This window comes from Xyrauchen texanus, chromosome 29 (genome assembly GCF_025860055.1).
Source record: "Xyrauchen texanus isolate HMW12.3.18 chromosome 29, RBS_HiC_50CHRs, whole genome shotgun sequence".
Taxonomy (NCBI): domain Eukaryota; kingdom Metazoa; phylum Chordata; class Actinopteri; order Cypriniformes; family Catostomidae; genus Xyrauchen; species Xyrauchen texanus.
This window is the reverse complement of record NC_068304.1, coordinates 30,317,008-30,339,925: the sequence shown is the minus strand read 5'-3', so window position 1 is coordinate 30,339,925 and position 22,918 is coordinate 30,317,008.

Sequence of the window (22,918 nt, the reverse complement as noted above, 5' to 3'; positions counted from 1 at the left end):
TTCGATCCCATTCTAGGAGGAGCATGGGATCCTCATGGGCTTTGGCTAGAGGTGCGTACTTTGGAGGACATTTGTATGGTGGCAGGGTGGTCCTCTCCACATACCAGGGCTCCAGACTAAAACAATTACCTAGGGGCCCATTGGCTCCTAAACTGAAACATTAAGGAGCCAAATGGCTGTTTCGAGTCATCAAATTCCAGAATTGCTCGATTTAGATTGCTGTTCAGAAACAAGATAGAAAGCCAGAGGAAAACTGCTGATAATAACCCATTAATCTGAGGTTTAATATACAGTATGTATAGTTGAGAAGATAAGTTTGGATTCCCCTTTTTCCTCATAAATGTTCACACCCCTTTCACAATTTATACAAATATAAGAGAGGTATTTTTATTTAGTACTGCCCTTCAGAATCTACATTACATATATTTACATAAAGTATAGAATTCATATAGCAGTGTGTTGCCTCCTTGAGCATCATGCAGGACTGTTAATTATAAAGAAGCCCGATTTACACATGGGACTCTTATTTTGAAATGTGTGCACTCCTAGTTGTGTACTCACTGACACACGGTTGATTTGCTGAGAAAGTGATTCTGATTCAGACTGCTAACCTGAGCTCCAGAGTTCACACCTTCAGCTCTTTTTGGGTGATTCATGAAAAAGACCTGGTTCAAAAGAGTCATTTGTTCATGACTCTCTTGTGCTGGGTTTGTTGTTGTGTTCGGTGAAGCGAGCTCATCATCACAACAGAACAGGTGAAGAGCAGCGCGAGACACACTGGTGGTGCGCACTCTAAAGACGTATTCAGTAACTCACAAGATAATATCTGACTAAACCGCATATGAATGCATACAACCTGACTGTCACCAATGATGACTGCATTTTAAATTATTGTCACAATCAATTACTTTTGGTCACATTTGCAACCATTTTAATCACAGTCTAGAGCCCTGCATTCATTTGTTAGGTTTTATAATCTGTACAAAGCTTTGACTCCTGCTTCTCTCTGTTAGAACAGGAGTAAATTCATAATAATTGTTATTCAGACCCTTTAGCTTGCGTGCCGCTATATGCTTGCCACACGGGCTTAGAGAGTTTGAAGCTACTGTTCGCATGCCGTGAATGTATTTTGTACCCATAGCGATCATAAGTAGCTCGAGTTCCATGAAAGGTTAAGTACGTAATATTGGTTCCCTGAGGGGAACGAGACGCTACGTAACTGGCCATACTCTCTAGCAGCTGCATAGGCTTGTGCCTTTTGCAGAAAATATGACTCAATGGCACAAAAGCAAGCACCTTTGTGGTGCTTGTGACATAGCTCCCTATGGGGTGTCGCTTAAACGCAATCAGCCAATAAATTAGCTTGGTTGTACAAGGGCTTCAGACCATGTGACACTTGGACATATTCTCATAGCGATCATATATAGTGTCTCATTCCCCTCAGGGAATCAAAGTTACGTACGTAACCAAGATGATCTTATATTCATTCCATATGCATGTTGAAAAAAACCCCATAAAATTTTATTTAAACAATATAACGGATAACAAAAAAGCTACTTGTCATTTTACTTAGCAATTATTTTCTTTGGTAAATTACTCATTATTTTGCCCAAGACACATTCCATCCCATTTCCAATTACTTCTGAATTACTGTAAGCATAATCTCTGGAAAAATATAAATTGTCTTTTAGGAGGTGTGTTTATAAAGGGATGGTAGTTTGAGGTTGACTTCAGAGACAGCATGGTCCCTTGAGCTCTGTGGGAGGAGATGGTCCATACATAATTGAAGTCCACAGAGGAACATTGAAGGAGAACTGCTGCGCAAGAGGGCTTCACACTAATCCTCAATCTTTTTTTTTTTTTTTTTTTTTGAGACAAAGATTTTGCTGAGATGGAGTTCCACTAATGGACAATTGAGTTAAACCAGAGGAGACACATTGGATACTCATGTATTCAGTGGATCACTTCACACTACTAAGGGAACAGGGAGACTGAATAGGTTCATTATAATGGTGTTCAAACAGAATTCATTAGGAACTGTATTTTATTATAAATGGCTCATTAACAAGTTTCAAGATGGGGTCTAACCTGAGTTTCTTTGACACACCTGTAGTGGCGAGATCAGAGCAGAGTTGATTTAAAGGAATATTCCAGGATCAATACAAGTTTAGCTCAATCGACAGAATTTGTGGCATCATGCTGATAACTAGAAACATTTATTTTGACTAGTTCCTCCTTTTATTTAAATAAGAAAAATATTGTGATTACAATGAGACACTTACAATGGAAGTGAATGGGGTAAATTTTTGAAGGGTGTAAACATTTTATAAAAGCACTTATAGAAATTATTCTGTCAAAACACATGTATTATTTGAGCTGTAAAGTTGTTTAAATTGTCACTTTTAAACTCGTTTATGGGTTTGTTGATTTAAGGGTTTCGTCATGTAACCACGTTGTATAATTGGCTATAACTTTACACAGAAAAAGTTAGTATGTGATTTTATCACACTAAAATCATGTTAACACATATTGTTTGTCTTTTGGCTATAATCTTGAAACAGAGAATATTTTAACGTTTATGTATTGGCCTCATTCACCTCCATTGTAAGTGCCATTTTATTAAGAAAAGGTCTTAATAAAAGGTCTTAATTTTTTTTTGTGGTAATCAATATTATGGCACAAATGCTGTCGATTGAGCTTAATTTGTATTCAACCCAGAATATTCCTTTAATATGCTAATCTCAATTGTTTCTCCAAGGCAGTATTGAGATTCAATGGAGCGCAAATGGAGATTTTTGGCCATGCTTCTCAGAGTTTGTCTTTCTCCTGAGGAAAAAGACCCCATTACATCTTCATTTCCATCTTTATTTTTTAATATGAGTCTGGAGCCTGAGGATATTGGGGTAAAGACCCAAACCACAAGACATTATGAAGTTGACAAATAAAGGTTATTTTTCTCTGCAGTGACAAAGTTTTTTCTGGGCTTCAATGGCACACAGCAGAATGCGCTAAACTACAATTTGTTGCCTCTGCAAACAAAACTGCATTTGACATTCACATAGACAAAGTGACCCATAGTTGCCGTCCCAACCAAGTGACTCAGCACATTTGCACTTCATCTGTTGCTTTGCAAGTCCGTTCTCTCCACAGCAATGAGACGTCCTACTTCCATTATCATAGTGTCTACGTAAGGAAATATTCAAGGCCAATGTGCTAGTGGATCCCCTGAAAAGCACAATCAGAGGGACAAAAAGACAAATTGACTGGCTGAGGTCAACATGATGGTGGAGGTAGGATCATTTAACAGCATCAGAATCACACTAGAACAGAGTATTCATATGCTAAGTGCTAGCCATTGGTTCTAAAATCTGCCTATGTTTTTCACCTTAGATAGGAATCAATCGGTCACAAGCATCTTGTTATATGGTGGTCTTGACTTCTTCACTAAGATGTGACAAGATGTGATATTGACCTAATCATTTTCAGAGACTAATCTATTTCTGCAATTATTTCAATATCTAAATATATTTAGAGCATGTTATTAATGTTATTATTATAAATGTTAAAAGGGATATTTCACATAATGAAAATTATGTCATCATTTACACATCCTCATTTCATTCCAAAATTTATATGACGTACTTTTCTCTGTGGAACATAAAAGGAGATTTTAGGCAGAATGTTAGCGACCAGATGTGCATTTTGTCAGCAGTGTGGGACACTCGGGCTCAGATCTCACGTAAATACCATGAAGTAATAGCATTTGTATAATTACTGACAATCATGATTCAAAGGTTGCATTTTTCCCTCTAACACTAAATTTTTACTCCACTGATGGTTAGGTTTTGGTTTAGGGTCTACAGTTTATAGACCACTTCAAAGACTAATTGTCAGTTTAAGCAAGTGACATCTATGTTCCTTGAACATTTCATACTAGTCGTCCTACTCATGCAAAACAACAGTGGGAGGCACTTCATTCATAGTGACTTTAACACGATTAACTTTACTAATGACAGCATGATTGTTAAGATGTCATTAAAATGTGGACCATGTTCCTAGATGCCTGGAACTGAAAAGTGTTTAGATCTAAGTAAAAGCAACCGCAAATGGAAGCATGAACCACAGCAGTGAAGCGAGATCAGCTGGATATGTGTAGTACAAAAAATTGTAGCACACATCTTGTCTTTGGTAGGTGAACGAAATTTATACCAACTAGTAGTGTTGGTTTGAGTCCACAAAAGCTGAGTCCAGGTCAAGTCAGGGTCTTTAAACAATTGACTCAGAGTCAAGTCTGAGTCCAAACGTGGCCAAGTCAGTCTCAAGACGAATCCATAACAGTCGAGTTCGAATGAATCTGTTCAAGAATCTGAATTAAAATTGTAACCGTAAAATCAACATAAATTTTTGAAGCTTATTTTAACTTTCACAACTAAGAAAAACAAAGTGTCAATATTAATGCAAAAAACTAATGATTGTTCAGTATCCTGCTGAACAAATTTCAAAGTGGTTTTAGATTGAAAGCATATGCTTTTGGTGTATGAAGAAAAACCTGTCATTCAACACACTTCTTATTGCGTTCTATTGACATTTCAATTATTTGTCGCTTTACCCCTCCATTCAAACATACACCAAAGAAAGTGAAAGCTGTGTTAGTCATTACAACCAGAGTTATTATTATTATTTCAAATTTTAATTTAGTTTTTATTCCTATTTAATAAAATTTTGTCCATTCAATTTAGTTTAGTTTTATATAAATATGGGTGAAATGCATTTAATTAAATACATTTAATGTGTTTGATCAGAAAAGATCAGATACCAATAAAAAAAAAAAAACTATTTATATACTACACTTCCCACTTTTCTGTCCTCCTCCTGTGTGCAGATGTAGCCTACTTCCCTAATGTCAAGATCAAACTAATCTTAGGCTGACGTTTCATTCTTTTCACATTATATTTAGTATGGGTAATTGGTGAATAGAGACTTCTCACCTCACTTGTGTTCTTCATTTTGTTTTCTGACTTTTTTGCCATTGAAATGCAAGTGCCAGCTTTACAGGTAAAACACAGAGGTTGCGCTACAAACGTAACAAACTGAGTTTTACAATTCAACTGTCATATTAAATGTCCCAGATATGTAGTAAATTTGATTTTGTCTCGATATAGTTTTCAGTAACATTTTCAGTTTCAAATGACATTGTGTAGTAAGTGCGAGTCTGATAAAACATGTGTTCTGATTAATAATTTGTAGAAATGAACTTTTTAAAGTGTACTTACGTTATTGATATTTCTGGATGAGAGCGGCAGAGCACATCTGGCGAAAGGCAATCTCTTTCCCGCACACACATACAGTACGGGCTGCAAGTGAAAAAAAGTACTTTGAAAGATTGCTCACTGCTGCTCTCAGCCAGAATAATCAAACGTAAGGACATGCACATAAGGAAAACTGATGAGCAGTATCAAAAACACCGAATGTATGACAGTACTAACTGCAGAGAGCACATCAATATGAAGACAAAGCCAAATTCCGGAAATTTAGAGGCAATTTTGAAATCCCAGCCAGATGCTTTTTTCAGGTCAGAAAAAGAGGACATGTCTGGGGAAAAGAGGACATATGGTCATTTATTTTTTTGTTTTTTTGTTTTCATCGCATCACAAATGCCATTAACTTTGCCAGACTCTGAAAAAAAATCCAAGTCCGAAAGGCTCGAGACCAAGTCAAAATGCAGTCAGTGACAAGTCCAAGTGCATTCAAATTGGACTTGCGACTCGGAATCAAGTCTGAACATGAGTACCCCAACTCTACCAATTAGTTCTAAAACTGACTATAGATCACTCCCATTATAATGAACGATGCTGCACAAGTCATTTATTATTCCATTTACTAATTTACCAGATGCTAAGAACACAAAAAAAGAAATCCTCACCTTCTCCACAGGTCACACAGACAGCTTCAATGAACGGCTTCATTATGATTATTATAGGAGTGATCCAACATTCCTGATCTCTAATGGAATAATTGTGAGCATCTAAACTATAATACAATTTTATCACCTCTCATCTCAATTTCGTCAGTATCAACAACACATCTGGATAAGTCACTTCAGTTGAACGTTTGATGTTCTTTGAAAAAATATGTTAACTCAGAGCTCTATTTAAAGGATCCAGTAATGATAACAGAAGTGCTACCATTCCAGTAGCATTCTGATTCCTTAGTTATAGTTTACATCCTTGAATTGGTCTATAAAATATGCATTCCTCTTCACTTTATTACAGCATGTACAGATGAAAACAACTTACTTCACAACTCGCTTTTGGTGCCTACTTGACCTTGGAAACTGGCAGCAGTGTTTCACTATTGTGTCTTAATTCATCCTCAATATTAAAGTTTTTCTTGAGTACAACGAATAGATCTGGACAAAAACAAAAAATGAGCATCACAGTATTAACTCAGTTATCACAAAATAGTCATGAGCATGGAGGACTGCTGTCACTGAAGCCCTTTTCAAACCAGACAAGCAAAGATTCATGTAAAACCACACAAATTCATGGATCATTCTATTTAACGATTATGCTGCTTTTTGTCCAGATGTCATGAAAATCAAGGCTTTTGTCAGTTTGTAATTTTGGGTAACTTTGCCCATTTTGGTGACATTGCGTGAAATCTTTGACTTTCCTGTAGCAGAATGAACTGCAGATACTTCACTTAATATTGTTGTAGAACATGTTGGACATTGTTGTAATTGCCTTCATCAGCTCATGGTATCCAAACAAGAACATCTATCAGTATTGTTTAATCATAGAGACAAACAGAAGGATTATGGTTGCCAGGGAGCCAGTTGCTGACAGCAGCTTCAGCAGTAAAATGTGTGGAGGTGGTGCCCATCAATCAATAACAAGGAAAACAACCTGCTGGTGCCATTCAGTATGATAGTGACCACAAAGGAAACTGGCACTTGAAATTATAACAATGCTAAAGCCTGGATCGAGATAACAGTCAAGGCAAAATCAGGCAGTAATTTAGATTACTTCAATGAAACTGCTGCTAAAAGAACCATAGCTAACTAACACTTAATCAAACCAAAGGGGCTTGACCCAATGTTGTGCTTTGCTAAAATAGATAGAACGACAGCAGCTCTAGTTGTGTCTCAAAAGATGTACTTTACACTGTGTTCTTACACTATACCCTATGAACTCATATTATCAGAATGGTGTATAGATGGCATAAAGCATTCAGCTCTCTTTTGTAAGGTGCTTTGTAAGTGTTCTCCATGGATGTTTCAGTTGCTGGCACATCTAAAATCTTATATTTTTTTTGTATGGCCAGCATTACAGGAAAAAAACAAAACAAAAAAATGCTGTCTCATTTCACTGTCTAGGTAAAGCTGTAACAGTGTAGGTCATAAAGTGTCCAACAATCCACATTTGGTTTTTCGGTTGCACATGTACTTTAGCCAGGTACTCATACTCTACGTTTCACTCCACACTTCTCACACTACTTTTACTGCAAAAAGAAATAGAATAGTAGATTATTACTAAAGGATAAGTATGTTATATACATGTACTCCAAAAGGTCCCTCCCTTATTTAGCTCCCCCACCACACAAAATTCCCCCATACCTCAGACGGCAAAAGGCTTAAAGGGTACCCCTATACAGTACCTACATCCTTGCAGTTAAAAATAAAGCAAAAACACAGAAAAGGCTGAAGGATCGTTAACTAAATTTGATTGTTTGAAGGAAGAAATGAGAGGAAGAAATGGCGAAAACAGCATTAACAAAAAATTGCCAAAACTGGACTTGAATAGAGTGCATGTGTGGTGGGGCAATTTAGGAGAATAATCGACTACAGGAGTTTCACCAAGGGAATAAATTGCTAAAAGCTAAGAACTAGTACTAGGACATGCAGGTTCACTTCCAAATGAGGGCAAGAGATGTGGGTGCAAAATATAAATAGATAATGCTTTATTTTTCAAAATACCAAAAATACATTAAAATACAAAACAGTTTAAAATCAGTTTCCCACAATTCACGTGAGGATACTTCCACTCCTCAGATTAAAATCTCACAATAGAGTCTAGAATGAGGAATTCATATATATACCTATATGAAAAGCAGTCACTCCATTCAGACCACAACATTATACAAAGGAAGGAACATCAAAAGATTTATTTAAACAAAATAACCAAAAAAAGACACACAGTAAATAAATTATTGAAACACAAGATCTTAACACCAAACAAAAGAAAAAAACCGAGGCTCAGCAAAAAAAAAAAAAAAAATACAAAAACAAAAAAAGAAAGACAATTGTACTGGAACGCACACAGTGGTTCTCCCTTGGCCATGCACAGAATAACCCCAGCTGCGTGGCAGCGTTACAGCTGTCGATCAGAGAGCAGATTGATAAGGCAAGTGTTAAGCACCCCAAAATGGAAAATGAAAAAATATATATACATATATATGACATACAACAAGCCCCTCAACAATTGAAGGGTAAAATCAAAATGAAACAATAACGAAGACAGCAATGATCCATGTATCCGCATGGCAGCGTGACCATCATTGTAAGGTCTCACAAATAAGCCTACAAGAGATATAACAAAATACCAACGCATGCAATCACCCACTAATACCATGACTGCTGAAGATAAAGAGAAATAAACGTACCCAAAAGGATGACACCCCGAGGATGCAATCCATCAATGGTTAGTAGTACTTCACAGCATATATCCAAATCGCAGATTTACTGGGATACGTGAGGCTACACATTACTAAAAATACAAACAAATCACTCAGCCCCATAAACATCACTATACCACCGGTGGTTACAGGAAACAATCTTATAAACCATACCTGGGGGTTGAGCAGTCAATGTAAGTGCAGGTGAAAACACAAGGAACTGCAAAATCTAACACAGCAAACAAACTATTGTTAATACTATAGCAAAGGCTTTTAGCAAAACCGCTAATGCTATTACACAGCACATACAATACCTTCAGACACTGTCAAGAAACATGGAAGTAGTGGGTAAGTTGGACGTGACACATCCCAGATACTATCAACCCCGCTTTAAATACAAAGCGGGGTTGGTAGTATGGATGCCGATGATTAGCGCTCACAGCTGTCACTCAACAACACAAACAAGATTTAACCCATTCTGCCACATGTGTATGGATAATCACTTTTTATATAGGCCTACAGAATATAAAAATGTTTTTGGTTTGTTCCCCATCTGCATTTTCCATTTAGTATTTCTATAGCTTTGAGGAAATACAAAGGAAAAGTGTTGAGAATATATCAGTGTGTAAGACAGCAAAACTGTCGAGGACTAAGTTTACCAGGGTGAGAATGGAACCTCTGCTCTGACAGATTCACATCACACCAATAGCAAGAGATGTAATTCACAAGCAAATATGTGTGAGAAAAATGGAATTCCAATCAATTTCCACATTCTGGAACTCTTTCCTTTGAACAGTTTTCTTTGATTTTGCATGCTCAGTCAACAACCATTCAAAGATGGTGTCCGAAGGCTTTTTTTGCGGAGAGAACAGTTTTCTTTCTCTGATTTTGTGTGACTGCTTGTCCTTTTATTTCATCCACTTCACTGCTTTGCAGGGATACAGATGGCTGCGATAGCAGTCACATTTGGGTTGCTCAAGCCCTGATCGTATGCCAAGCAGTGGGACAACCCCATTAATCTCCCTTATCAGTATGGCAGTTAGAGCTAAGTCCCCAGTACTGTGCACTTTGCATGGGGCCAGCGTTAACCAGTAGCTCCACGTTCAGCCACTGAATTAGCACCATCACTGAATTAAAGCTAGTGTCACCTCTGCAAAATGGACATTCCCCTCGTTTCTGCTCTCAACCTCTTTGTTATTTTATTTCTTGCTAAACACATTCTGTGCCCCTTAAACCAATGTCTTGACAGTTTCGTAATTGTGTTGCACTATAAAAAGCTAATTAACTTATAGAAGATGGCTTATCGTCTTCGCTCCTCCACGCAAGCCAGTGAATGACCTTGATAAAATCTGCCCAAGTGCATGTTGATTTTCTCAAGTTTCTCAAGATATCCCATTGTTAGTCAGCATGAGAAGAGAATGATTAATGACATTGGGTGCTACAGGATGTGAGAAGATTGGGTTTGATAAAGAAAGCCTCAAGCGGTTATTTTTCAATGAGTGTTTATTTTTTGAGGGGGCGGTGGGCTTGAAATCTGAATGCACATGCCACTGATTAGCTCTGTGGAAAATATATTAGTGATGATGAGCATGGTGTATCAACAAGAATGTGTGTAGGCATGTGGCATCTATTTTGTCTAAACTATGGCAAAAAAATTGCTAAATTGTTTTTGGCCTTATCATGAGAACTTGACTCGGACATATCTTTGTGTCACAACAAATGTTTACAAAAGTGTTTTCCATATTCTCAAGTGCCTTATTCCACAAGTTGAGGAGTGTTCTGTTTGATATTAAATTAATACTTCACCCATAAATAAACATTCCATAATTATTTATTCAAGTACTGCAATTAACAAGTATATTGTCAATCGATTAATCTTCAATTATTCTTCTGATTAATAAGAATGATTAAAAAAATTATTTCCTGTATTTTCTTAAAATATGATAAAAACAGGAATGATAAACAGCATAATGGTTTGGTTCAATTTACTGTAATGAACTGAATGACAGATTCTATCATCTCTCAAAACTTTGATCAAAGCCTGAATCATGAAAAGTTGTTTGATTTTATTACAATTATTATAATTATTATTATTATTATTTTCAGGACAAATGCACAACAGTTCCTTTCATTACTTTTAAAACCATTTATTATTGACATTTATTAGTAATGTCAGACATAACATTTGCTATTACCAAGATTATGAAATATCAGGGCCCTTAGCATTATTATACATTGAATTCAGCATTTTATGCATGCGTATTTTATATAGTACAATCATCTGTAAACACAGTGCAGATTCACTCTACTGCTGAAAAGTGTCATTGTTGCTTACTGTATTACATGCCCTGACATGATGAAGAACTCATCAAAAACACTTTGATAGCTCAGAGGTCCAAGTGTGCTGGTTTTCAGTGTGACATCTATGAGCTGCACAATTGATTACATTGAAACTAAAGTCGAGGTATGATGATGCATGATTACTAACCGCAAAGCACAGATTAATCAAAATGATTCAATAAACTGTATGCTTATTATGGTCTTCATTGAAGTGTTTGTAAAGTGCTCTGGTGCGCTGGACAACTTGGGTTGTGTTTTTCAAATGAGTTTCATCATGCAACACATTTTCACTGGGCTGTAAAGTGATGTCACTGCTGGAGCTTCTCGAGAATTATTGATTATATTGATTCGTTTTTGTAGCCCTAATTATGCATTGCCGTCTAATTGTCATTAAGTTGTTGCAGGAATAACATAATGGTTTAAAAAAAAAGTTTCATTCTTACCACGCTCAATAGTCTTCACACCGCTCGTCAATGTTATATATAATAGCCAATCAAATCGATGAAGGCAGGACTCAAGTTTAAGATGCTAAGTGGGAACCTCATTGATTATTCCAGTGCCACACATCAGCAAGCAGTTAAGGTTAATAGTGTTTGTGTCATGTGAGATAAAAGTATCTAACTAAACGTGCAAAATTTGACCACCGTTTTAATGATTGAAATGTTGTACCAACCGGCATTCATTTCCAAGGGTGCAAAATATTCGCCATTTGGCAAAATTCGCCATTTTTTATTTAAAATATGTCATGTAGAGTACGTGATTTGTATGTCATTCATAATTGTGAATGTGAATGTGAAAACATTATTGTAGCAGTTTTCACCATATCAGGCTTAAGACAAAGAGTGAATGTGACTTGTGACTTCTATTGTGCTTTTGGGTTTTTGGCAAGAACAGTGTCATATATTCTCAATGCAAATATTATTAGGTAATAATTTAAAATCAATTTAAGATTTTCTAAATAATTTCTTTGTTTTTAATTCATTCTGAATTTTGTACATCATCTCCTCTGAGTCTTCTTTTAACAGAGATGTTATTTTGAGTATGTCCTTGTCAGGCGTGTGCACAAAAATGAGCCACCAGTTAAAGTAGTTTACCTAAAGATTTACTTTTACTCACCCTTATGTTGTTCAAAACTCATATGGTGTTTTTTGTTTCTTGGGACATAAAAATAGATATTTTAAGCAGCTCTATTCCATAGAATAACTGTTTACAGTGAGCAGGAGCTAACATGCTTCAAAATGGAACAAATACTACAAAGCACTATTAAAGGTTAAGTATAAAGACGTGGCCATAAAACAGCTTTGTGTTGAATGGACTACTTTCATGGTATTTTTATAATGATTTTTAAAAAAAATTGTATGGAAAAGAGCAGCGTTAGGATTCTTGAACAAAATATTTTGAATAAAGTTTGTACGACACAGTCATGTAATTTTACAGATACATCAATTATTTTATTAATCTTTTCTTTGAGACAGCACAAAATTTCAAGCCTTTATTCCGAAAATTGTTGCATTCAGCACCTTTACTATATTAAAGTACCAAAGAGGACCATCATAGTTTTTACTTCAACACCCGTAACCCCCACAACCCCGCAATGTTCAAGACATGGTTATGGCCTTGGCTTCATCACAGCCATACTGATATTCAAAACAACATCACTTCTCATTTTATATCGCTTTAATGTAATGGCTATGCAGTGGAATTTTTTTCTCCCCAATTTGGAATGCCCAATTCCCAATATGTCCTCAGTCCTCGTGGTGGCGTAGTGACTCGCCTCAATCCGTGTGGCAGAGGACGAATCTCAGTTGCCGCAACGTCTGAGACCATCAATCCACACATCTTATCACGTGGCTTGTTGTGCGTGTTACCACTGAGACATAGTACGTGTGGAGGCTTCACGCTATTCTCCACGGCATCCAAGCACAACTTACCACACACCCCACCAATTATAGCGACTACGTTGAGGTTACCCCATGTGACTCTACCTTCCCTAGCAACGGCTGCTTAGGACACCTGGCTGGAGTCACTCAGCATACCCTGGATTCCAACTCATGACTCCAGGGGTGGTAGTCAGCGTCTTTTCTCTCTGAGCTACCCAGGCCCCCTGGCTATGCACTGGACTGAGATAACATACTCACTACAGCAGGCTCAGCATTAATTAGTGGGCTTTCTGTGTTATGTAAGAATCATTAGAACTAAATGATTTTTAGTTCCTAGCAGAGTGCTACAAAGATCAAACCTACAGAGACCAAACCGTGCCAATGGTGCTTCACATAACAGATTTCCTCTGACACTTTTTTGCTGAATATATTGGGATTCTGCTGTCTATGCAGGAAATACATATTTGTCTGCGATTTTCTAGTGTCTCGTTTACCACCCTACAGCTTGGCTAGCTGAGCTAGCACTGGAAGGCTGGAAATAAAGGCCCATTTGTTTTACTTAGGACTACCACACAGGACAGCCATGGCACAGAGCTGGACCTTAAATATCTTTTCAGCTGTGTAGACAGGCTTCAGGTATTTTTCACCAGCCACTGGGAGTTTGGTTTACAGTGGCCTGGCTGGTGAATGATACTCTCTTTCACCTGAATACCAGAAAGCAGATGTTTGCAAAATTAGTAAAATAATTTCTGGTCCATTTTGGTGTTGTCTACACAAAGGCCATACTGTAGCCACTTTTTTGTTTTATAGATTGATATAGATGGATCTAATTCAGTAATAAATGTTTTCTTATGTGAACAGAAAATGTTCTCACACAAAATGTGTGATGATTCAGAGCAGGCGCATACTCACAAAGTTGCTCTTACCCTTCTAATGTTGATGAATCTAAATTATTCTAGGTGAGGGAGTGCATGCCGAGAGTAATTAGCATAATACAAGCCTAAACCATCTCCATACAAGGGCTTTTGGCACAATGTCACCTGAAATGAAGAAGACTTACTGTATGGTCATTTAGTTAAAATTACTACTGCTGCTAATACTACCACTTCTAATAATAATAATATAATATTATAAGTGCAACTGACTGAAATGTGTCTTCTCTCATGTCATTTTGCAGTCTGCTAATGTTAAAATGACAACAGAGAAAATGACTGGGAGCAATCTCGAGTCCTGAAGCACTCACAGGATCAGCCCCTATGCACACTGCTTCACACACCTAGTGATAAGTGCACACCCAGTCTATTCTCTGCTATCGGAGTCGCCTTGAACGTTCCTGTATAAAAATCATTACGTTATCACAAGCCTTGCAATATGCATGTAGTGGTATGTACATTTACGATATTTTGATAAATTAGATGTATCGTGCAGCCCTAGTTTTTACATATGTTTTACATACAGTTATGCAATCATTGCCAGATATTGCTGTAGTCAAGGTCTCATTTCAAGACAGCTTTTAAAAAGACATATTGCTAATTTTGCAGCTTCATTTCTAACATGCTAATTGCACAGGAGCTGTTTCTACCTCAAGGCTAGAATTTGTCCAATGATGGATGAGACTGGTTGAGAGAAAGAAAAAATCATCCAAATGACCTAACTTTTTCAGACCACTCATCTCATTGACCACACACACACACACACACACACACACACACACACACACACACACACACACACACACGAAATACGCACGCACGCACGCACGCACGTACACACACACACACGCACACAAATACAACATAACCCTTACCTAAACGGAGAAAGAATAAGCTTGCTGCCCTTATTTATAGTTTTTTTATTGTTTGTATTTATTACTTAAAATCGTCTAGGTTACATATGTAACCTCCATTCCCCGATGGAGGGAACGAGATGTTGCTTCGGAGAAGCGACACTAGCGGTCCCACTTAAATCATGCCATGCGCTGAGCCATGTACGCGAACTGCTGATACAGAAGCGGGCAGGTATACTTACGTGCAAACTCGACCAGCTGTATCAGCTGCACGTACCTTTCCCCAATGCCCCCATAAAGTCATTAGAATCCTTCCGGTTACCCTGATGCTGGTGATGCTTGCCAACCTGATGCTTTCTCTCTATGTTTCTCGCATAGAGTTATCACGGCCGGGGCACTTACATGCATCAAGGTAAGGGGGTCTTACCCAGTTTCCTATTCTTTCAGGGGGAAAAGACCCTGCGGAGACCACACCTACCCTTCAGGGAGGTAAAGTTGGCGAATACCCACGAGGACGCAACACTTCTGGTTGAGTGCGCTCGAACCCGCGTGTGATAAGCCAATGAAATGGCATCGACAACCCAGTGGGCGAGCCTCTGTGAGAAAGTGTTCCCTTTCTGCTGCCCCCGAAGCAGACAAAGAGCTGCTCAGAACATCTAGAGCTCTGCGTGCTGTCCAAATAGGTACGCAAAGCAAGTACCGGACACAGCAACGAAAGGGCTGGCTCTGCCTCCTCCCGGGGCAGCGCTTGCAGGCTCACTACCTGATCTCTGAAGGGCATGGTAGGAACTTTGGGCACGTAGCCCGGTCGCGGACTTAGGATCACATATGTGTCTGCCGGACCGAACTACACGCAAGTGTCGCTGACAGAGAAAGCTTGCAGGTCCCCGGCCCTCTTGATGGAGGCGAGCGCGATCAGCAGGGCCATTTTGAGAGAGAGGGCCCCGAGTCCAGCTGAGTCTATCGGCTCGAAGGGGGGTCTCTGGAGGCCCATGAGGACCACTGAGAGATCCCAGGAGGGGAACAAGCTTGGCCGGGAGGGATTTAACCTCCAGGCGCCCCTTAGGAACCTGATAATTAAGTCGTGCTTACCCAGAGACTTGCAGTCTATTGTATCGTGGTGAGCTGCGGTGAAAGATGCCTGGTAGAAGGGTCTCTGTTTTGGTTGATCGTGTCTATGACAGTAGGTGGTAGACCGGCTAGATCTTCATCGTCCCGTCCAAGGGTCAGACGTGGAGGTTCCAGAGGTCTGGGTGCGGATGCCAGAGCATGCCCGTCCCTGAGAAAGTAGGTCCTTCTTCAGGGGAATTCGCCAGGGAGGGGCTGTCGCGAGAAGCGTGAGGTCCGAGAACCAAGTCCGAGTGGGCCAGTACGGGGCCACTAAGGTGACTTGCTCCTCGTCTTCCCTGACCTTGCACAGCACCTGTGCAAGAAGGCTCACTGGGGGGGAATACGTACTTGTGCAGCCCCTTGGGCCAGCTGTGTGCCAGTGCGTCTGCCCCGAGGGGAGCCTCTGTTCGGGTGTACCAGAGCGGGCAGTGGGAGGTTTCTCGGGAGGCAAATAGGCCCATTTCCAACGGCCCGCAGCTGTGTGCCCGTTGCACACGGCGCCCCAACCCAATCTGGAGGCGTCGGTCATGACCAGGACGCGTCGAGACACCTGCTGCAAGGGTACTCCTGCCCGTAAAAAGCAGAGGTCTGTCCAGGGTCCGAATGTCTGGCGGCAGGCGGTGGTGATCATCACACACGGTGTGTGCCGCGGAGCCATGCTCGTCTCGGGACTCGAGTCTGAAGCCAGTGCTGAAGTGGTCTCATATGCATCAACCCCCGCGGCGCGACTGCCGCGGGGGATGCCATATACCCCAGGAGCCTTTGGAAAAGTTTTAAAGGGAACATAGCATCTGACTTGAAGGAAGCAAGGCATTTCAGCACTGACTGCGCACGCTCGTTTGAGAGGCGTACTGTCATTGAGACTGATTCTAACTCCATGCCGAGAAAAGCGATGCTCTGAACCGGGGTGAGCTTGCTCTTTTCCCAGTTGACCTGAAGCCCCAAATGGCTGAGGTGCCTGAACACCTGGTCTCTGTGCGCGCATAGTAACTCTCACGAGGGGGTCAGGATGAGCCAGTCGTCCAGATAAATGAGTATGCGGATGCCGGCTTCTCGGAGTGGCATAAGCTTCATTTAACTGTTCAAATAGCTTTCAACTGTGTTTGATATATTGGCAAGTGATTTTCTAGCACCAAATAAGCAATTTAACATGATTACTCAAGGATAAGGTGTTGGAGTGATGGCTGCTGGAAATGGGGCCTGTCCAGATTTGATAAAAAAAAAAATCAGTACATGATTTTTACATCAGTAATGTCCTGACTATACTTGGCGATCAGTTTAATGCCACTTTGGTGCAATAAAGTACCAATTTATTTTTTCAGAAAAAGCAAAATATGTACATTATTCCAAACTTTTGGCCACCAGTGTAACTGGCTACTATGGTTGTTTGGTCAGATTGAGGGTTAAAATATAGCGAATACCATCATAAGGCATTAAAATATTTAGTTATTTAACTTATAACTAAATATACAGTGTAATGTAATAATAATAATTGCCCAATACTTAAAGGCAATGAAAAGCCTTTTAAGTATTTGTGATTTAATCAAAACAGTGTGACATTAACAGTGAACTTTCTATCTGAAAAATCTGTTCTCAGAGTTTCAGTCCATCTTGTTCTACAGCTTTTAACTTCCCAGTATTATTTCATTAGCAAGCATACAAGCCCAGTGCTGAGACTGACAATACTGCTCATTTATTCTGCAGGCTCATCTTTCGCCCATTTACTAGAGGAGTCAATCACTGCCAATCAATTATCTGATACTGTTAGCTTAACACGAGCGATACGCGGACACCAAAAGGGCACCTTTTAAACAAGCTGCTTTCTCACGGCTGAAGCTAAGGGGATTTCACTAAATTGCACCCACTGATAGAATGGTTTATTTGCTCATGCTGTCTGTGTAGTTCTAGTGTTGATTCACAAAAGAAATTTAGCAAATTAGGGAACAATGCAAATTCACTAAATTTAATCCAGTGCAATTTCTGATACACTCGTTACTTGCTGCTAGTTTCTCATAACACTCAAGTATAAAGCATAGCAATGTAAATGTAATAAAACATTTAAGCTAAGACTGATTATCGGGACAAAAGACCTCCCGACTGTAACTCCTTATGAACGTGGGACATGGCTCGTAAAATCGCAGTTTTATCAGGATATCTTGACAGCCTAGTAAATTCTGACAAAATTTTCCTTTTTGTGTGAACTATCCCTTTAAATTATGAGGTAAGCTTGGCCCAGTAAAGATACACTTTGCAGAGTGACTAAAATAAGGCCACCTCTCCTTTTTTAGTAACATCGTCCAGTGAGTCAGGATTTGATGTGATTGGAAGAAACTGACAGATGAATAAAACAACACAAGCTGTGCCGAAGACCAACAGAGCTGCAGCAGAAATGATAAGTAGATGAGTAGTGGTCTATTGATTGCCTCGGTGTCTTGATCAATTGGAAGACACTAGAAACCTTTGAGAAAACGTCATGGCTAGGTCCTTCCCCAACGAGCCGACACATGTGCACAGTGACTCACACACATAAACACATTATTGGTCTTTCTTTCTCTCTCTTGCTTGCTTGCTTGCTCACTCTCACATCAATGCACACCCTTACATTCACACACGAACACACAAAAATCCCCCAGGTTGAATGGAAACACACACATGCATGTTGGCGTGGCTATCCTTATGATATCCTCCATAGATGTAATTATTTTTATACTGTGCAAACTCTAGATTCTATCCCTGAACCCTACCCCACTAACCCTCACAAAAAACTTTCTGCATTTCAAATTTAAAAAAAAACATAGTTTAGTATGTTTTTTTAAGCAATTTGAATTATGATGACACTAGACATGTCCTCACAAACCACATTTATAGCATAATACCCTTGTAATTACCAGTTTGTAACCTAAAACAATTCCTCATAAACCACCCAAACACACACACACACACACACACACACACACACACACACACACACACACACACACACACACACACACACACACACACATTAATCATGCTATGCATAACAACTCCATAGAGAAAACAAGAGACACAAATACACTTTACCTCTCTCCCACTCTCCAAATAATATTGATACAGACTTGATAAAGTGCTTCTGTCAAAACGTATTACCCACCTTGCGGTTTAGATACTATAAATCACTTAAACACTTTGTACAGTTTGCATTGTTAATGGTACAGTGTCATCAGTGCATGCAAACGCAACAGTAATTCTGGTTAAAGAGATGGTCTGAAGTTCTGACTAAGAAGAAATCCTGAACTAAGGCCTTCTGAGGTTCTGTACGGAGGTGCTTTTATTGTTCTACATTAGAAGGTAATACAGTTAATATACCAAATATTTACAATATATTTGCAATGCCTTTGCTGGCAAGCAACACTGTGAATATCACAATGATTTTAATGTGCTTTTTAAGTGTTAACTTCCTAAAGATGGTAATTATGAAGAGTTATGAGGAGGAATTAGACTAATTTGCATAATTCCATATGGTCTAATTTTTATTTTATTAGTTAAAAATTAAGTTCAACTCATTTCCAACTCTCAGTTCAAACAAGACTTGTGGTCTTGTAAACATCTTTAACGGCTTTCCTTTATAAAGTTAAGATTATAAACGATTTTATCAAAAACTGATCGACACATAGATATTTGCCATTTACGACCATTGCAAAACAGAATTTCTGACAGTTTTACAAGCTTATCCAATGTGCTGTTTACATGTATTGTACAAGTGTTGTGTGCATGACTGTTTACGTGTTGCCGTCAAATGAACAGAATAACCTGATGATTTCAAGTCTCATGTAAACACAGTTCCTCATCTGTTGCTCACTTCGACGTTGTGTCGAAGAATCGACACTAGGGGTCTCTCTTGAGCGCCGAATATGCCTCTGATCTATGAAAAAAGTCACTCACATCCCCGGAAACCTCAATGTGGTAGCGGACGCGCTGTCATGACAACGCTTGCCTGGTGGAGAGTGGAGGCTTCACCCCCAGTCGGTCCAGCTGATTTGGGAACGATTCGGCAAGGCCCAGATAGACCTGTTTACCTCCCAAGAAACCTCCCACTGCCCGCTCTGGTATGCCCAAACAGAGGCTCCCCTCGGGGCAGACGCACTGGCACACAGCTGGCCCAAGGGGCTGCGCAAGTACACATTTCCCCCAGTGAGCCTTCTTGCACAGTTGCTGTGCAAGGTCAGGGAGGACGAAGAAAGCATCCGCAAAGCAACCAGCATTGTGGACGACCCCACACACCCCTCACACAAACTCTTTACCCTCCTCCCATCTGGCAAGAGGTACCGAAGCATTCGGGCCCTCACGGCCAGACTGTGTAACAGCTTCTTCCCCCAAGCCATCAGACTTCTCAATACTCAGAGACTGGTTTGACACACACGTGTCCTGAGTTGCACTTTAATAACTGTCACTTTATAACTGTCTGCTACCTCAATAACTGCTATGTGCATAGAACATTATCTCGTAGTATGTTATGTTTACATTTTTAGAAACTGTCATCTTTTTGCACTACTGAGTACTGGTCGGCGCTGCACTGTCTATTGTCCTGTTCATTGTCAGTAATTTGTTGTACTGTCCTGTACTTTTTGCACATGTTTGCACGTGCACTTTATATAGGTATATATAGGTAGTTTATATAGGTATTTTATTTCGTTGTGTAGTCTCATGTGGTCCTATGTTGGTCCTTTGTTGTTTTTATGTAGCACCATGGTCCTGGAGGAACGTTGTCTCGTTTTGCTGTGTACTGTACTAACTGTATATGGTTGAAACGACAATAAAAACCACTTGACTTGACTTGACTTGACTTGAGCAAGTCTCCCTAGTGGCTCCGTATTGGCCCATCCGGGCCTGGTTCTCAGACCTCGTAGTCCTCGCGACAGCCCCTCCCTGACGAATTCCCCCGAGGAGAGACCTTCTTTCTCAGGGACGGGGCACGCTCTGGCATCCGCACCCAGACCTCTGGAACCTCCACGTCTGGCCCCTGGATGGGACGCGGAAGATCCCGCAGGTCTACCACCTACCGTCGTAGACACGATCAACCAAGCCAGAGGCCCCTCTACCAGGCAACTTTATGCCCTGAAGTGGCGCTTGTTCGTAAATTGGTGCTCTTCCCGGGCTGAAGACCCACAGTGGTGCGCAGTTAGGTCAGTGCTCTTATTCTTGCAGGAAAGGCTGGGAGGCTTTTCCCGTCCACCTTGAAGGTGTATGTTGCTGCCATCGCGGCTCACCACAGCTCAGTGGATGGCAAGTCTTTGGGTAAGCACGACTTAATCATCAGGTTCCTAAGAGGCGCCCGGAGGTTAAATTCTTCCCAGGTCTTCCCAAAGATACAAAGTTGAAATTAAAAATGCATCTTCTTTGTTCAATTGTATTCTTAAAAAATCTATTCGATAAATTAACAAAAATGTCCGCCACCAGCAAATACATTTTCAACACCTTATAACTCGTATTGGGAATGGCCGAGTGTTATGGTAATTAATATACACAAGCAGGGTGTCAACTCGAAACGCATATCAAATTTTGTGACAATCGGCCGTACAGTGTCTGTATAATTAGCTCATTCGTGTTTTTGCTCATAACTCCGGAACTGTATAGGCTACAATAAAAATGTGTAGCTTCTCTGAATCCACCAGTGCCCCAGTATGATGTGGTCACTTTATTTTTCATTTCCGCAATAAACGTTTTTTTTAAAAAAAAATTTCACAAAACTTGGTATATATCATCCACAGACCCTCCTGACAAAAACCTATCAAAATAATTTTGATGCTTTGAATCGTTCCAAAGATATAAGCAAATATGTTTTGGCCATGGCCTTTAATGACTAATTAGCCTGTAATTTGTGAGCGCAATTTTCAAACTTAACAAAATGTTTACATATAGACAAGAGAACACTCTGAGGTAGCATGCAGAGTTTCATTAATTTTTTTATGCTTGGGGGTGCTATAACTTAAAAATCCTATTTTTGCAACTGTGCTCAAAGCAGTTGAAATGTCACACCAAAATAGCTGTCCACAGCATCCACAGGATCTTTTCTGTCAAATTTGATTATTTGGGTCATCTCGCCATATGTGTTTGGCCCCCAACAATAGTTGTTGCGGATATATTTATTATTGTTTTTATTTTGCAAGTTGAGTTGGCCACTTGTTTTTCTTGGTTTTTGTTTATTTGGCCTAACTGTCATCAGTATTTGCCAGGTTTCTTGATTTCATTTGTGGTACCGTAATTTCCGGACTATTGAGCGCACCTGAATATAAGCCGCACCCACTGATTTTTAAATAAAATATTATTTTTAACATAAATAAGCCGCACCTGTCTATAAGCCGCAGGTGCCTACCGGTACATTGAAACAAATGAACTTTACTCAGGCTTTAACGAAACACGGCTTGTAACAAAAATAAATAGGCTTTAACGAAACACGGTGTGGCAGCGGGGGTGTGGTCAAGTGCCCGTCCGGGAGAGAAAAGCGGTAAGGGTGCTTACACCTGAGCTAAATTATGTCTAACACCGGTATCTAATTTCAGTAAGCATGGGGAGAGCGGCATAAAAAGGCAGCAGCCACAGAGCTGAGAGAGTGACACACGTCAGTCTAGTGTTGGCGCATAGAAGAATTGAGAAACTTTATAAAATTGATTGTAAACATTGCTGTGGCCATTAAAAGCCTTACCTGGAACGTCAAGTGCCCTGCTGAAAACTGTCACACTGGTGCCCGTGTGACAGTTTTCCCAAGAAGGACACATGAAGCAGGGCACTTGAAATTAGACACCGGTGTTAGACATAATTTAGCTCAGGTGTAAGCTCCTACGGCTTTTCTCTCCGGACGGGCGCTTGACCACGCCCGCTGCCACACACGGCTTGTAATAAAACATTTGCAGTAAACAGTAGCCTACCAAGAAAGTCATTGGTCACTATCTTCCTCGTCCTGTGCACTGAAACCACTGAAGTCATCTCCTTCGGTGTCAGAGTTGAATAGCCTCAGATTTAGTTGTCTTTTTGCACTGAGTCAATTCCTCACGCTGCTGTTTCCAACGTCTTATCATTGACTCATTAAGACCAAGCTCCCGTGCAACAGCCAGATCAATCGCCTTCAACTTGAAAGCAGCATCATATG